This window comes from Sabethes cyaneus, chromosome 2, assembly GCF_943734655.1.
Source record: "Sabethes cyaneus chromosome 2, idSabCyanKW18_F2, whole genome shotgun sequence".
In the NCBI taxonomy this organism is placed as follows: domain Eukaryota; kingdom Metazoa; phylum Arthropoda; class Insecta; order Diptera; family Culicidae; genus Sabethes; species Sabethes cyaneus.
In genome coordinates, this window is record NC_071354.1 from 151485484 (window position 1) to 151503879 (window position 18396).

Genomic DNA, 18396 nt, shown 5'->3' on the forward strand with positions numbered 1-18396 from the left:
TAAGGGCATTTTGAGTAGTTTCAACCTAGATTTAACCAAATCTAACCTATTTACAGGTAGAATTATTTAAGAGTGTAGATAACTATTGAACTGTTTTTTGATTGGGTATTTAATTTAAAAGTTATTTATGAGTAGTCGAATAAAACAAAATAAAATTTACAATAATTAATAACGGTTTTTTAACCATATAACTTACCAGGAATTCAATTATTTTAGTATCAAACGAGAGGCCTAAACGCTCTAAGTATATGTATCTGTTGAATTTGATAAGAAATGGTCTACCCGGTTAAAAGTAATTTAATAAAAACTTGAATTTGAGTGAAATTCTTTAAGAAAACTTTATTGATATGAATCACATAGAATGCACGGTGAGACCAAACCTCAGAATACAAATTTATGTAGTTCAAACTTATAGTGTAGTTATACTTTTAATATTAATGTCTAAAAAATAAAGCAACTTCACAAAAGTTGTAGAACACGCTAAAATAAGCAACTTTGATGCATACAGTGACTATACTCTGCCATACAACTAAAAAGTGAGCCATTTCATGAAATTTCGAAAAAATTTGAAAAATTTTCTGTAGCAGTATTTTATGGTCTATACGATCGATATGGACTGTTTTCAGATCAGTATAAATCACGTCAATTTGTGCTTTTAATTCCTAGACCAAAGCCCCAAAACGGTTCGTGCGGATCGACCAGGCGTAAATCCATGTTGGTCAGTAGAAAATTATGTTTAATAGAAAAAAATTTCTGTTCAATTAGCACACACAATTGCCTGTTATAGGCAACTAAAAACACATTTGATATCATAGTTCCATCAGTACTTTTAGCAGACAAATGCGGTAGAATATCATTTTTAGTCTCTCTTTGTGGTTTAAAATCATTTTAAAGAAAAATGCACCTTACAGTCACTTTTTCGTACGTAGGTACACATTTACGTCACAGTTTGTGACCGCTCGCGTGGTTTTATATCAGTTTGTACAAGGCTGCCAACGAATACGCAGTGAGTGAAACTGCTGCTTCTCCAAGCAGGAAAATTTTCACGGCGATAAAAGGTTTCTATAAAAATTTTGCGGCTACCATGTGTCGCTTTCAATGTCAACGAGATTCTTATTCGAGCCAACTGGGAAAACCGGAGATCTTTGTTCACCTGAATGTGTGAGACAAGTTGGGAAGCAACGGAACCGACATGCTGAAGGCTTTGAGTAATTAAATTTTCTTTATGAACATTTTCTTTGTAATTAAATTCTATGAGCATCCAAACTCGGAATTTCATTTGCATAGTTTTTATTTCCGACCAGAGCTCAGGACCGGATGCCGACAAGTTTTCCTGGCACTCTTCGTTTAGCTCACGAGAACGTTCATGGCAAGATGCAATCTGGTGCATTCCTATTGAAAGAGGGAAAGGAGGTACAGAATTTTCGGCGCTGTTCTAAAGGATAGAGCTATTGTTTCTTGAGAAGGCTTGTTTGCACTCTGTCTCCATTGTATCTTAAATTCACTTAGAAATGAAAACTAGATATTATAGGATAGTTAAATTAAAAGATTAGATTACTGGGTTGAAATATAAAACAAACGAAGTTATAGTTTCTCGTTGATCCATTTAGGATATGCTGATTTTATTTATAGAAATGCACGCTCAGACATTGCAACAGACTAGATTATACAATGAACTCTACGACTGAAACGGAGTGCACACTGTAATTATGCATTATTGACCATATGCATCCTGTCGTTGGATCCAATGTCCTTTCACTGCTACATATAAGATCCGCTTAGCGTTGGTAATCCACTTCACTTGCTAACTAGTCAACTAACCGGCGGTACATAAGTTTGTGCTTGACTAGGTGCTATAATCCGACAAAAGCTGCAACTGTTAATTAAAGTCTTCTTTAGAGCTTTGCGTTTTGGGGATACAATTCGCTAGAACCGCAATGCTTGTTACGTTGGTTACGACTTGGATTGTCAGAAGATTGCATTCGCACACTGTATGGTAAACCACAGAAAACTGGCTACTATTTATTTTTTTGTAATATTGTTTAATAACTGTGTGATTAAAAAATAATATACTACAACAACCCATTGTAATTATATCATCCAATTCCATAATATTATCACATATCTACTTATAATCATGAATTTACTTCTCTCTTTTTCAAGATTAAACAGCATTTCAATATGAATCCAATAAGACAACAATCGCTTGACATAAAGAGTTTGTCGTCCCCAATTAAACGTCCGTTCTATGTTAATGGTCGAGATTTTGCCACTGCACGAGATAATTTATGCTGATGTGAATCCAACCGAATCGTAAGGTACATATTCAAGAGCAACAATCGTAACTTAAGTCTGATTTTCACATTCCATCGACAAAGCAAATTGAAGAATGTTCTCAAAGGAATTGTTTGTTTTGCGAGATACAGGCACCGGATGGTCGAAAAAACGACAGTAATGCTATATCGTTTTGATGCTTCCTTTTTCACACTTGCCGTACGTAGCTCTAATTCCTAAGCATAAAACACATACCTCACACTTGAAATGATGAGAACCTGTGTTTCAAATATGCTAAATTTATAACACCGTAGGTGCACGTAATCTCCCAGTTGGACACGAGCTACTACTCTGATCTAACAAACCGGCCGTCGTATGTTCGAATCCCGACTGGGAGAGGCTGTATAATTCAATAGCATCGTAGCACTAGCCCCGCAGTTGTCATGTACTCTGACAGCTAGCTGCAAAGTCTGGCGAATAAAATTAGAATGTCAAGCTCCGAATGCGGAATGTAACACCAAGCTGTGCTGTGCTCTTAGGTGCCACGTAATCCCGTAATATAGTCTGTACCATTTAGGGGTAGGCCACACAAACGTGTTTCGTTTCTCGTAGAAAAAATAACATACAAAAACATAAGGGATATTAGCTTCTTGGTTTTCCATAAGGCTTTAAAGGAGAAAATTCAAAAAAATGTTTGTTAGCTATTGTGCTTTGCAGCAATTTTACGAGTTCTACGCAAATATATATTTGGACGTTAATTATCCTGTATTCATCAATACATTGAAGATATGCTTTCCAAACAAAGAGGTGTCAGAGGTGTCAAATTGGAGGTAAACAGAGTTGCTAAATTGCAAATGTGTGTGTGAGACGCAGAAAAAACCACACTAATAATTTTCGCGTGGGACTCTAAGAAGGTGGATTTTCTGCTATATTCTTGCGAATTTTCAAACTTTTCATTGAGAGGGGTATCTTAATTTCTAGTCCATTTGTGCTGGTAACCGTATCGACCTACCATCTTTTTTAACTACTTCTCCAAATTGAAGGCCATCAACCACAAAATTATTGCAATACTAATTGTACTTTGCAGCAATTTTACGAGTGCTATGCAAATTCGTAGTTGAATAATACTTACTTAATATGTTGGTATTTCACCAACACATTGAAGATATGCTTGTCAAACACGAGGGAGGGGGGAGGTGCAGAGGAGAAGCAATAGGAGTAGTAATAGTAGTAGTAGTGGCAATAGTAGGAGCCTAAGATGATGGAATCTCCACAATACAACTGGTCATAACTTTTCTTCTACTGCATAAAAATTAACCAAAAATGCATTGTTCACATCCTGTGATTTCGTTGCTGTGCTTTTTCTTTGTACGCTCCCATGGAAAATTCGGAGCTATCCCATCGTGATTTGGAAAAAAAACTAAGGATCTGTAATTCAACCTTGTCAAGAATGAACCAACCCTATGTTTGGTTGTCTTAACTTTAATTATGAAATCAGGCTTGAATTAATTTTGACGTACAAATGCTTACTTACTTACTTTTTCGGCGACAATTCATGGTGAATTCAGGAGCCGTTTCCACATTTCTTGGTCTTGTGCTGCCGCTCTCCAGTCGCACATAACACCCGCTGCTCTAGCATCCTCATCAATAACGCTCATCCAACGAGAAAAGAATCTGCCTCGAAGTTATCAGCCTCTGTGGGGTTCTCTGCTAAATGTTGTTTTCACTGGTCTCTTACCCAGCATCCTTGCCACGAGATCAGTCCATTATAGCCTGCCGTGTTTTAGTCGCTCCACAATATCCGCATCTTTGTATACTTGGGATATATAATGATGCATGCGCCTGCGCCACACTCCTTCGTCTAATAAGCCGCCAAGATTTGGTCGCGGGATCTTGCGCTCAAAAACGCCAACAGCTCGTCAGTCGCTCTCTTTCAACGTATACGTTTTGTTGCCGTAGAGTCACTCCCGGAGAATTAGCGTCTTATAGAGCGCTAGTTTTGTACGGGGCTGCAGGTAGCGGGATCTCAGCTGGCTACGTAATCCGTAGAAGCCCCTGTTGGCAACCGCTATCCGCTTCTTGACTTCACGGCTCACATCGTTGTCATATGTCGCTAACGTACCAAGGTAAACAAATTCGTCGACCACTTCAAAAGCATGTCCATCTAGCACCACCGCAGTTCCATCAACCGAAGGGCTATCACGCTCTCTACCAGCCACCATACACTTTATTTTGGTAGAATTTATGATAAGCCCTATCCTCGCAGCTTCCTCTTTAAGATGCGTGCACGCTTCTTTCACAGCTCTATTGTTAACACCTATAGTATCGATGTCGTCCACAAAGCCTAAGAGCACACGAGATTTCGTAATGATGGTACCGCTTCTCTGCACGCTTGCCCTTAGAATAACACCTTCCAATGCAATGGAAATTAAATAAAAAGAAAACTTATCCAATTTAATTCTACTATGTATATTTTAATCTTGACGTATTTCGCCTACGACTTGCAGGCTTCCTCAGTGTCTGTTTTCGAACTACTAAGACGCTCAAAAACTGCAGCCAATGCAATATTGAACAGCAAATTCGATAGTCCGTCACCTTACTTCAAACCATCTAACTTCACTGGCGGGTCTGATGTCGCACCTGCTATTCTGACGCTTTATTTTGAACTATCAAGGGTGTTAGCCTCTAACTGCTCAGCGGTTGGGGGAGGGGAAATGCAGATGGGGAATAGGGTGTGTAGGTCTCTGGGCTAAATTAATACACTCACGTAAATTCACTCGGGGACAGCAATAGCCGAAGCAAACCAATTTTCACGAATAACTGTAACCAAAGGGATAATCTTACCATGTACCGGGATGCTGCAAAGGATCAACCAAACAACCAGTCAGTCGTTCGAAGTGGAAACTAACAGACGAGGGCTGCCGACTCCTTTTGAGTCCGATTCGCGAATAGCAATAGAATTTATACTATAGGATAATGTTCAGTGAAGTTGAAAAGAATAGGTTTAACGTCTACCTTGCCATTTTATTTTTCCCTGGCCCTACAATAATTATGCTTAGCCTAGATTACTTGCGCGCTTTTCATGTTGCTGGTGTATACTTTCAAGGCTTTCCTCGTTCCTTCGGTCCGTTGTTGAACTGGGCGTTTCACCATCCCCGGCATAGAGCGTGCCAGTATGGTTAGCCTCGCCCTGGCTAGTGGGATGATTCTGGCGTGGACTGGCTTCAACCGCCCCGCAACGTAGTATCGATCTCCGGTATTGCTGGCTTTTGGAAGCAACCGGTATGTGCTGATGGTGGACGAAGTCGATCGTCACCGTCACGGATGAAGGCCGTTTAGACGCTCCGATATCTGTGAAGACCAGAATTGAGAATAAAAGGCCCCTCAAGGACCTGTTCGAGAGGATTAGCTATCATATCACTTCAGCCTTAAATTTAGCCTTCCGTACCACCAGCAACGTTTTTTTGTGAACTTAATTCCTAATTTAAATTACCTTTTTGTTTCTACTATTTTTGGCACTATTATTTTCACTTATTTGATTTGCTTTGATAACTTTGTATAGTTGATTTTCTTCTTCACACCTTGCCTATAAGTTTTACAATCAGTCTTTTATATCACATATTAACAAACAATACAGGCCATTTTACCTATCAACAATTACCTCTTTTACAATTTACACAAAACATTATACAAATAGAGATAATACAAATTTTAAACAAAACTTCTCGTTTCGAACACCGCGCGCACTTCTAACTTCGGTTAGCTTCCGAGATCGAATACTCCCTAGTTATTTGAATAGAGCCTTTTTAAAGCTTCTGTCAGTTTGGAATCGGGCTTTCAAAAGCTTTCCGATTCCAAACAATAGGCCGTTTTTGGACAATTCCCTCGGTAGTGTCATCCTGTGGTATTGAATACCTTGGTTACATCTCCGACGTATCTGTGCGCGGCTATGTATGAGTGATCCGTCCGCCCGCAGGCTTGGATGGTTATCACCCATACTGTTGCGAGTCTTCGAGAGTGTATTAAGGAAGCTTACCACCGTGAGTTACCGTTCCGTCCGCAGACATGGAATGATATAACCCATACGGTCATTGTGTTCCATTTAGTCGAGCCGTCCCGCCTGAGTTACCGATCCGTCTATAAGACGTGGAGCGCTATAACCCACACAGATGACAGCTCGCCCAGCGATGGGTACTCGCTATCCACATCGGAGCAAACTTTCCTCTCGGAATCATCTCTCCGTCCGCAGACTTGGAGAGCTATCACTCCAACTGTCGACAGTTTGCTCGGGGGTGGACTTAGGAAGGGGCGTTTTCGAGCAGTTTGAAATAGCATTCTAAATTGGCGGAGACAATACAAAAACTTGTAACCATCGGTTACAAGGGTTTTGAACGTATCAGCCAAATCAGTTTTGTTGGAAAACCATGTTCAATCATAATCTGCCACAGCTCATTTCGTTTAACTGAATCGTACGCCACCTTGAAGTTTATAAACAAATGGTGAGTCTGCAAGTTGCATTTCCGAAATTTATCGAGGATCTGTCGCAAGGTAAACATTTGATCCGTCGTGGAGCGTCTCTCTCGAAAACCGCACTGATATTCGCCAACAAATTTTTCCTGCAACAGCCGCAGTCTGTGAACCAGGATGCGGGATAGAATTTTGTATGCAGAATCGAGGAGAGTAATACCTCGAAAATTGCTGCATTCGAGTCAATGGTCCTTATTGTAAATAGGGCATATGAGACCTTCCAACCAGTCCGTAGGTAGTTCCTCCTCAGTCCATACCTTTAGTATAACCTGATGGATTGCACGATACAGCCGTTCGCTCCCTACTTTCAAAAGTTCGACGGGGATGCCGTCCTTTCCAGCTACTTTGCCGTTTTTCAGCTCTCTTGCTGCTTTTCTAACCTCATCCAGAGTTGGTGGATCCACAGCTAGTCCATCATCCTTAATCGTTATCCTATTTCTGTTGACCGCTCCCTCTTTTTCTGCATTCAACAATGCATCGAAACGTTCTTTCCAATGCCTAGCCGCTCACGATCTTTCTGTAATCAGGTTCCCCACCTTGTCGTTGCACATAACAAGAGTTGGCACGGTCCGGTTCCTGATTCCGTTGAGCGCATTAAAGAAGCTTCTCGTATCGTGCCTCTCGAAGCAATTCTCCGTCTCCGCAAAATCGCGATCCCAGTGCTGACGTGTCTTACGACGGTGAAGTCTCTTTTCGGTAGCTCTAGCATATCTCTCTCTCTCTCTCTCTCTCTCTCTCTTCTTCTTCTTCTTCTTCTTCTTCTTCTTCTCATCAGTCGCTCGTTGACACTCTGCGTCAAACCGCAACGGTCACGTTGGACAACCGGGTGCGGATCTTGCTTGCTACGAGATAGTGGTCCGCGTCGACGTTTGGTCCCCGGAAGGATAGCAGGCCTAATCTGAGGCCATTAGGGTGTTTCCAGGTGTACTTCCGAATTGTGTGCGAGAATTGTTCCAGTACTTCCGAATGTTCCGTCATACAAATTAGGTACTACAGATAGCCATTCCTCTGACTGCAACAAAGTTGGCCGAATGCATGCTCTCAAGGTCACGGAGCAAATTGTTCCAGTCCATATAATTGCCTATCGCATATTCTCTTTGGGATACGGAGCGAATAGTCTCGTGTTTCCAGGGTGCGAAGAAAATATTAGCTCTCCTTGTCGCTATGCTCCTTCTGCGCAAGATGTAAGAGAAACCAGTGTTCAGGCATCGTTCGAAGGGAGAGGAAACGGTTGAACAGAAAACGAAAGCACTTGATCGTTGTGAAAAGTAGATTGCTCTGCCTCTGTATGCATAAGATGAGCAAAATGAAAGCTAATAGCCTGTTGATTAGTTGATTAGGCGATTAGTCTTCTGCAGCTTTCAATTGAAGTAGAGTCCTGACATTCCAAGTACCAAGTTTCCAATAATCGTTGTCCTTTTTCTTTTGCCTGGATTACTTACTTATGTGTTCATGTCATGTCCGCCGGTCTGGCAGAACAAAGGGATGAAATCTGAGATCTCCACTGTTGACGGTTACCCACCATAGCTTTTACCTGTCGCCAGGGCAGGTTTTCGTCTACAGCCTGGATGTCGTTGGCTAAGCTGCGTCGCCATGATCCTCTGGATTTGCCTCTTCTACGCTGTCCTTGCGGATTCTAGTCGACTGCTTCTCTGCAGGTTTCGTTCGCTCCTTCCCTCAAGGTGTGGCCGATCCACTTCCACCTGCGTTCACGAGTTTCTGTTGCTATTGGCCATTGATGACATCGACAATGAGTTCCTCATTGGATATCCAGTTATCAGGCCACTAGGCACGAATGATATATAGCAGGCACCGGTTAATAAAAAACTGCAGTTTTTGCGTTGTCTCTGCGTTTCTGGCTACCAAGATTTTGAAGGCGTCTACCTGCTCAACCTGTTGTCTCGCTACTGTGAAGTTGGTGGGATTGGTGGAATTTTGCCTGAATCTATACCGATTATTCCGTTGTAGTTCATTTCCTGAATTTCTCCTAGCATAAGTTTTTTAAGCATACCGCCTTACTAGGGCGCCGATGCCTAGTCTCGCGAACAGGGCTGCCGTCTTGTGTATAGCTGGTGAGACATAGCGTTTGTTAAGTCAGACGGCCGCTCCGGATCAGTCGCTGTTGTATGCAGCCGCTAACCTGGGATACAGTCGCATACCTGGTACGGAAACGGCGATTCACTGTGCAGTGGGATCACAGTCGTGAGCCGCCCCTAACCTGGAGACATGCGCTCACGGCTGGCAAGGCTGTTCCATTTGCCAACACTCAGCGGAAGCGAAAGCGTTCCCTGTCGGTATACGAGCTCAGTTTCCACAGGGATTGGTTACCCGATCTCCACTAAGTTTGCTCGTATTCTGGCTGGTATCACGAGGGGGTAGGGTTAGGAGCTGCTGGGTAAGAGGCTAATTACCGATGTGGGGTCTATTTTTATAACTGCAGGTACGCGGGGTATCGATGTTACGTATTATTGTGCACATCGCACATGTCCAGCGACGGGAGGAGAGTTGGGTGTCGTTACGAAATCCGCTAATTGAAGAATCCCGCGATGAAAAGAGTTTTTATCATACAACTTGAATCCCGAACCACGAAGTTGGCAGCTGGTAGAACTATCGAAGAGCAATGGACCGGCATCAAGAACGCTTTTATTACGACCAGTGACGAAACCTTCAGCAAAATACGCAAAGTAGTATCAGTGATGCACCCATGGAATTTGTGGTCATTTGTGGTCTGATGACAGGTCTTAAAATTCTGAAAATTTGATATGTTGTATTAAGGTGAAATTAGCAGTCATCGATTCTGCCAATTTCAAAAGCAGTTTTTTTGTTTGAAACAAAAATTCTGTTTATAAAAATATATTCGCTGTGTTCAGATTGGCAAGAAGAATGCAGTATTTACATTTTCACAAACAGAACCCCGCTTTTGGGCCCAAAAGCTGCTTCCGAAATTGGGCTCTCCGACGAAAAGTCAATGATTGCTAATTTCCCGTTAAGACTCTTAAGAGAACGTGTAGCGAACGCCGAAATTTTGTCGTCAATCGTTCATTGTTTGTCTCTTGGTGGAAGCAATTAGATTCCACAGTCCAGTAGGCGCCCGATTACGACACTAAAGGCCCAGACACAATGCATACGGATTTTACTACGTTGCGGCAATTTGACAGAAAACCCATGAAAAAACTGTCAAATAGCCGCAACGTAGTAAAATCCGCATGCATTAGGCCTGGGCCTTAACATGTGATTTTTGTTACTTAATAGAAAAATAGTAAATTTCCATTTTTAAACTTCTGCTTTTGACGGTGGAAATGCCATCAACATCCAAAAGGGCTTGTACAAATAATATCACACTTCCGCACCGTAGCAGGAGGAATGGCAACAGTCTGGTTTCCAAACATCAGGTGTGTCCTCCTCCGAAGCACGCAAAAAGGAACATACGTGCAATTCCTTATTATCGAGAAGAAGCAGAATCGTGCTGACAGCTTCGAGCACTTTCTTGACCTTGTTCCGACGTAATTGATAGCACTTTTGACTTCTAGATACAGGTAGAGTATGACATACATAAAGAGATGTCTAAAAGCAGAACCAGCTATTGAGGTGGCTAAGCCCTCTGGTGTGAAAAGCTGCAAAAATTGTAACCACTATTTTTTGTATCGATTATTACTCTGAAAGAGAGCAAACCATCCAACGGCAATAACAATCAGCAATCTTAGCATAGAAAAAGTATCGGCCATGTGATAGAACATTAAATTTTTAATTCACAAATTGATGAAGCAATACTTTATAGCCATCATGGATTAAATCTAGTATATATTGAATAGTTAGTTTATGTAAAATCTTTCCTTCTACAACCCTACAGTCCTTGTTGTCTTCAGGAAAGTTGTTAGACATAAAACTTCCAATAATTTTTTTACCGGTAGTCTTCACCATATACGAAGGGCATAGTCGGAGAAAATAGACAGTACTCTTAGGGTAGGGCAAGGCGTGAATAGAAAAGAGCAGAAAAATCAGAAAATGACTCGGCTGCCACTCCCTGGACTTTAAAACGTAAATTAACAAATTAGCATGAGAATAGCTTGGAAAATTTGCATTAGATATATACTGTTTAAATGACGCACCTAAAATAAGTGAAAATGTTGCTAATTTGACATTAAAATTGATCTCGTACACCAACAATAAATACAAAAAATAAAGTGTATTATAAAAAAGTACGCTAATTAAGTTATGAGTACGTTGCCTTTAACCGAAAATCCCTTCAACAAATTAGCCAAAAGGGTCTTCGCTCTTACCAAACCAGATCCGCGAGTTGAACCGGCTTAAAATTCGAACCAAATAATGCCGGACTCGAATTCAACGGACTCTACCTAGACATGCATGATTCAACGATGTGGCAGATAGAGTCTAGGGCCGGGCCACTGAGTTTTGCATATTGCCTCAGATAGCATAACATAGCTGCATCAGTGTCACATCCCGCTTTTGTAATTTGATCATTAATTCAATAGTTTCTACAATCGAGTTTCGATGGCTGGTTTTTCAGATTGAATTCAAGTCAACACTAGACTAGAACAAAACAAGATATTTCCGAGTTCAATTTCGCACCCTAAGTAACAAATTCACTGACTACACCTCCGAATCCAACTTACCTGCCTACAATTCCGGCTTCCCCTCTTATATCTCTTATTCTGGAACACGATTTATTATCCCACACCAAAAAGCCATCACCGAAGGGCGGGATCGGATCAACAGACCGCGATGAAAACGCGACCGAGAACGCGACCAAACCAAAACCTGCTAGTAGTTGTCTACTCCCAGACGATTATAAATTCAGCAAATCCCTAAAACATTTATACACTTCGAAGATTACCGCGTTTCTGCCAGTCGGAAAAGCGGTGCATTGAATCGCCAACAGGCCTTTATGTTTCCGCTTTCCACTGTTTCACTTCCGCACAATAATCACTTTTCTTTTTTTTTTGGTCTCTCGCGCCCGAAACGGTTTGCCTTTTTTTCTGAACAGTTTTTCACTCGTTTATCCTTATATTGTTTTCTTTTCACAGGGATATTATCCGCAAACACGACAACATAAATATAAACCTGGAATATTATACCGCTTCAGCTTTTGTCTACAGCAGACTTTTCAACTTTCAGTCACAGGACACAGCATTGAAAATTTCCTTATTTTCTTTGCTTCTCTACTATACGGAAATACTACAGCCGAACTAATTCCACAAAACAATTCTCTGCTGCGTTTTAAAAGTCCGAGATAAGAAAACTAACTGGACTTAACACTTATGTTTTGAGCTTATCAGCTTGGCGAGAGCGGTTACCACTTTAAGCTCTGCATCCGCGCGCACAGCATCACTCCACTAATACTGTTTTCATATGCAAAATTCAAACACTACACTGCATGCTCAGCTGCTTAATTGAAAAGTCCTCACCATTTACAAACTCATAACAATTACGAAAACATGTCACACATCAGCTTGTACTGTCACGCTTGATCCAATTCCATAAGAATCACTACAATTAATTAATCACAAGACGCCGAGAGTAAATCATTTATATAGTTTCCACACGAACTCTAGCTATACTTCTTGAATTGTCATTCCCTAGTGCGCTGACGACCGCCGGACCTACCCCAAGAGCCCCCGACGATATTGCTCCTATTCGTATCGTCTAGATCCCGTCACAATCAGACAAACTTCTCATACCACCGCGGGAACTAGCGGGTACAGGCGTCAAGTGGGTGGTTGGCCAAACCACCCTTTAACAATTGTCTAAACTGTCTGGCTGAATGAAATCTGTAAGAAGCGCGCAACTGCTCGACTACGGAAACGTCCACCTCGAATACCGGTCCACGAAAGACTGCCGGATAGCGTGGCTTCTGGATGATATCTCTTATGTGGTTCTATAGTAGAGCAGTCATAAACACTGAAATCATGAGAGAGCGATACTAAACTTTCCACTCGCCGGGAGCGGCGCCCATTCAGATACCGTGCCGAGATTAACAACGATACCGGATGCAACGGCGCGGCGGCGAGAGAACTGGGATATACGATGCGTCGCTGTCGCAGAATCCAAGCAGGAATGAGAGAAAGTTCATCCTTTTCCTGTATATACAGACTATTTGCCTCCCACGCGGCCGTCCAGGATTGAATTTAGTGTGCAAGAAGGCCAATACAACGTGTTGACAGAATTTAAAAGCTTATTAAATGTAAAAAGTTTAAAAAATCTACAAAAATAAAAATAAAAATTTATTCAGTTGAGATAAAATAAACGGTGCACCCTTGTGTAAGTTATAAACGACCAAGATTGATCAAGAACAAGATTGCGTGATAAATGAAAAGGGTTGTGTTCCAGACGTAACACAAAGTTGACGTAGGAATCTGTCAGGCGAGATTTTGCGTTGAAATATTGAATATTGAAGCAAACATTATTTTGAGAAGAAACAAATAGCATGAAAATAATATCAGCATCCTAACTACCCAAACTATTAGGAATACATATTATCAGTGTTGGGCACAGCTAATTCGCTAACCGATATAATTTGATCGATAATCGTGGAAATTTCACTAATCGCAAACTGCAAATTAACAGTCACTGTTTATTTTTCAACATATCGCAACAACTTGCATTGTAATCTATTACTGTACAAACTATTACTAATTTGTATGTATTACATGGCTTTTCCTAATTAAACTAAGATCAAATTAGCGAATTAGCGGTGCCCAGTACTGCATATTATTTTATGCTTATCGTAAAATCATGATTTCCATATCAATAGAACATATGAGCCTAAGTCCCGTTGAAACGGTTGGGACGTTCATGACAAAAAAGGCGATTTGAAGATAAAATTCAATATGGCGGCCCAATATATAAGTGCCAAAAAAATTTTACTCCATTTGAAAGTCCTATTCTTCTTCTTCTTCTTCTTCTTCGTTGTTTCAATTCAAATTTAGGAACTATCACGTGACATAGATCTCTAAGCTGGCTAAAAAAAGCTTTTTTTAACTATCAGGCTGCTTCGCGAATAAGGGGTTGTTTCGAGGTATTAAAATTTATTTTTTATTATAGTCACTTTAACAGCTTAGATCATTCGTGACTTCTGCGGGGTTGCGATTTGAACCCGGATCCGCGGCGTGAGAGGCGTGAGTGCTAACCACTACGCCGGGATTGACCCCATAGTTTTTTTTATTAACAGTGTAATTCTCATTTTTTATCCATTTCCGACCAATCAAGTTGAAATTTTATTTTGAAATGACGGTTCTACAATTGATGGAGGGACAGTAGGGGAAAGTAATGAAAATTTTTTTGGGTAAGGAGGGGAAAGAGTGGAAAGAAAGGGGGGGGGGGGGGGGGGGTAATAGGTAGCTACGCTTAACAAGAGATTTTAACCGGATTTGAACCCACAACACCTGCCAGGGCGTGTGGCTCGCTGGTACCCGTGTACCTTTGAACCGTAGAGGCGCTGGACAAAGGGAGACTGCGCAACCTCCCTTATTAATTTAGCGACGTATCTGGTTTTGGGTTTTTTTAGACACACAGATTGTGCCTCTTCCTCCGTCAACTGTAGAAACCACCGACCGAGAAGTTTTAATCTAACTTGTTTTTACTTTCAGGACGACGACACTATGCAGGCCCTTACAACATACAAGGTACTGCGAGTGACGTTGTTCGTCCGTAAGCGTGTTAATCCGCGATTCTCAGCGCGAGTTTTCGGAGAAAGGCTCCGTTCCTATGAAATTGATCAAACTCGTGTTTTTAGTCTCATAGCTGGATCGCTATAAGGCTCTGGGTCTGCCTCTTCTTCGTTGTCCTTTCGGATCATATTTACTCCTCTCCTCAAGATGTTTCCAGACCATTTCGACTTACGTTCTCGATGGAGTTAAATATCTATTTGTGATGCCACAGGGCTTCACAAACAGGAAATGCTTCATGTACTTATTGAAGCAGCTAAGCTAGGAGGTGCGAACTAGAGCGCCTGTTCTCCTGGTGAGGGGCGGCTCACACAGCGTCTGTCTCGTAACGGGCGGCTGAATATGAAATGCTGTATCCCGCAAGCTATACCTAAGATAGTAGACCCATCAGCGGGATGTAGGTATCGCGACCCCGGTGAGGTAGTATACCGAAAACTCAATTACCACGAATATCGAACAAAGAAATTCAGGACGGAACAATCGGTATAGGACACGGCAAGGGACAAGGAAACGATTAAGGGATAACGATTGGCAACTTGGTACCTGGAATGTCCGAACTCTCCATGAACCGGCACGGGCTGGCTTGCTTGCTCGAGAGCTGCATCAACTCGAAGTGGAAATCGCTGCTATTCAGGAAGTTCGGTGGCCAAATTCCGGAGAAAGGGAGTTCCGTGCAGTAGACCCTATTGCAGGCACTTCTTTCAAGTACCACATCTACTACAGAGGCGGTAAGAAAGCAGAACATGGAGTCGATTTCGCAGTGTTGGGAAAACAAAAGCAAGGAGTTATCCGGTGGAGGCCCGTAGATGACCATATAAGCGTGTTGAGGATTAAGGGCAAATTCTTCAACTATAGCCTAATCAACTTATACGCACCGACAAATGATAAATCCGATGATGCTAAAGACGAGTTTTACGACAAGCTTGAGAAGACCTATGGACAGTGTTGCCACATAATCATCTGTACTGGAAGGTAAAAAAAATCTTTTTCATCTGTACTTTTGCTTTCAAAAATCTGTACCACAAAGTTGGTTTGTTACATAGGAAAACCTGGTTTGTTTGCTTTAAAAAATACAAAAATCGCAAATTACTGATTTCTATGATGATATTGGTACATATTCTTGCTAACCTTAAAGACAGACACGTGTTGTTTTGTTTGCATTCATGTCAAGAAGTGCTCCTCTATTGATTTCAAGTAACAAAACTGAAAGAAAAAATTAGTTTTTGACACCCAAAAAAATCTGTACCCATCTGTAATCTGTACTGTACAGAATCTGTACCAAAAAAATCGGAAAAATCTGTACTGTTCCAGATAAATCTGTAAATATGGCAACACTGGATTGGAGAACGGCAGCCCAGGACCGACGGTACGGGAGGACCATAATTCGTTCGGCGCAGGATCGGTAACGGACCGTTGCCACTAAAGTAAAGTAAGTAAGATGCCACAAGGCAGCGATTAATAGATACCTGCAATTTTTGTGTTGTATCCGCTGAGACGCACCACAACGTAACTAATATTTGAGCCATGTAGTAGTGATATTACGAACCGAAACCTGGCATGTATAGGGACGAGGAAGGGAAATCACAAATGAGGGCGAAGTGGTCGACAGGTGGAAGCAACTCTTCGATGAACACCTCAATGATGAAGTTGCAGAAGGAGGCGCAACGGAAGTGGTAGTGCACATGGAAGATAGTAATGTCTCAGCACCTGATCTCCAAGAAATCAAATGAGAAATCGGGTTGCTGAAGACCAACAAAGCCACTGGTAAGGACCGTCTACCAGCATAGCTTTATAAACATGGCCGAGAAACGCTGGCAATGTCTCTTCTCTGGGTTATTTCCAAGAATTGTAAGAAGGAGAAGTTAACGGGGAAATGGATGGAAGGGATGGTTTGTCCTATCTACAATGTGGGTAATCGGCTCGACTGCTGCAACTATCGCGACATAACGCTGTTAAACGCCGCCTCAAGGTACTCTCCCAAAATCTGTTACGCTGGCTGTCACCGATAGCTCAAAGTTTCGTAGAGAATTATAAGGAGCTTCATGAGGGTTCGCGCAACCATGGATCAAATTTTTACCAGCCAACAGATCTTACAGAAATGTCGGGAGTACTATCTAGCATGCACCGCGTAGGCGAGATTCAAAACTAACTGGGCGGTTGAACATACATCGCATTTTTATTGATTTCAAAGCAGCATACACTCAAGTACTTGACTGAAGTTTTTGGAGCGTCTTAGTAGAATACGAAACCTAAAAATAAAAAATAAGAAAACTTATCCAATTTAATGCTACTATGTGTATTTTATTCACGACAGATACGTATTTCGCCTACGACCTTCGAACGTCGAAAACAGACACTGAGGAAGCCTGCAAGTCGTAGGCGAAATACGTATCTGTCGTGAATAAAATACACATAGTAGAATTAAATTGGATAAGTTTTCTTATTTTTTATTTTTAGGTAGACTCAAGTACTTGTTTCACACGGTTTGTTTTTTCGATTATTAAGAACGAGGCAACTTAGGCACCATTCATTTATTTCTCAATATACTTGGAACCAGCCCGACATTCGTCACGTAGGTTGTAAATGGTCCATAAGTCGCACCGTTGTTGAGCAATAAAAAAAAAACAAGCCGTGTAAAAAAAGACTTTAGTGTACTATACAGTCGATCGAGACCAGCTATGGCAGATAATGCACGAGCCCGGTTTTCCGGATAAACTGACGCGACTGATCAGAGTTAGGGTACCGCCAGAGTGCAAGCGGCCTGCGACGCGACGCGACTTTTGTTGCTGCAATTATACGCGCAACCCTTTTTCGCCCGAAGTAGGACTGGGCATTAAGCAACATGTGAGCGAAGTCGCGTCGCGTCGCTGCCGCTTGTACTCTGTACGGGCCCTTAGATTAGATCAAGTGATATGTTTCGTGAGCATCTCGGGGACACTCTCGAGTCCCTTCGAGACGCAGTGAGGGTTGAGACAAGGTGACGGCTTATTATGCGTGCTATTCAACATCGCTCTTGACGGTGATCCAACGAGTGGACTCCGAAACAAGATGCATGATTTTCACCAAGGTTAGCCAATTCCTAGACTTTGCAGATGACTTTAATATCATACCCAGGAAATTTGTGACGCACGGTGGCGCTCCTCCATACAAAGCTGGACCAAAAGTCAGAAGTTACTTCAAATCGGCTAAAAATAACATCTTTAACTAATTTTGGGTCACTGATTTTAAATTGAGGATCAAAAATCGAAACCACGTGGCGCTCAATAAAAACATAAGAAATGAATATTTTCAATGTTTTAGCAATCATATAAATCTTTCAGTTTCCTGTCTATGTTTCTTTCGAAAAGCTCATTGAAATACCTTTCATTTTATATCATAATCATCAAACCGGTTCAGTAGTCCAACACCCAGCTAGCATTTTCATATGTATTTTAAGGTTACAAATGAGAAGTACATACTGATATGTATCCATCAATCAGCATCTTTGGCTCGAGCAGCACGTTCCTGCACGTTCGATGTGTCCATCAAAGTCGTATTCGATTTACGCAAAACTAAGTTTTACGTACCATTTTCGATGCACATACGCATTGAGGACATACGCATTGAGGAATAATTTCAAACGATTCATATACAGGGTGTTCAATAAGTTTGAATACAACTTTTTTATCGTTGTGTAAGTGCGCATATTTGCGTTCTGTGTATTGTTAATGGTATTAGCTTTAGCCTTATAAATAGGCTAACTGACGCGCAAGGTGTCATTTGTTATTTGATTACTAGGCCAAGGACCGTGCTGCCCGCTAAGATTACGTTGTTAAGATAGCATCCCGTTGGAATCAAATACAAAGTTGTAGACTAAACAGTTACACAGTTTATCTACTCAAATCCTACAGTAGCTAAAAAACTACTCAAC

The 18396-nt window shown here is 41.5% G+C and overlaps 1 protein-coding gene across 2 annotated transcripts in view; it reads right to left on the reverse strand.

Annotated features, from left to right (window-relative positions):
- The window catches only part of LOC128738427 (peroxidasin), a 285835-nt gene extending 273212 nt beyond the window's left edge, over nt 1-12623 (reverse strand). The window contains exons 1-2 of one of the 2 annotated variants that reach the window (XM_053833533.1): nt 12267-12623; nt 11436-11883 (exon numbers count right to left, since the gene is read on the reverse strand). The gene's annotated coding sequence lies outside the window, so the exon portion shown is untranslated. Of the gene's footprint in view, nt 1-11435 lie in introns of both variants that reach the window. The other variant, XM_053833532.1, reaches the window with a different exon arrangement.
- Nucleotides 12624-18396: the final 5773 nt, after the last annotated feature.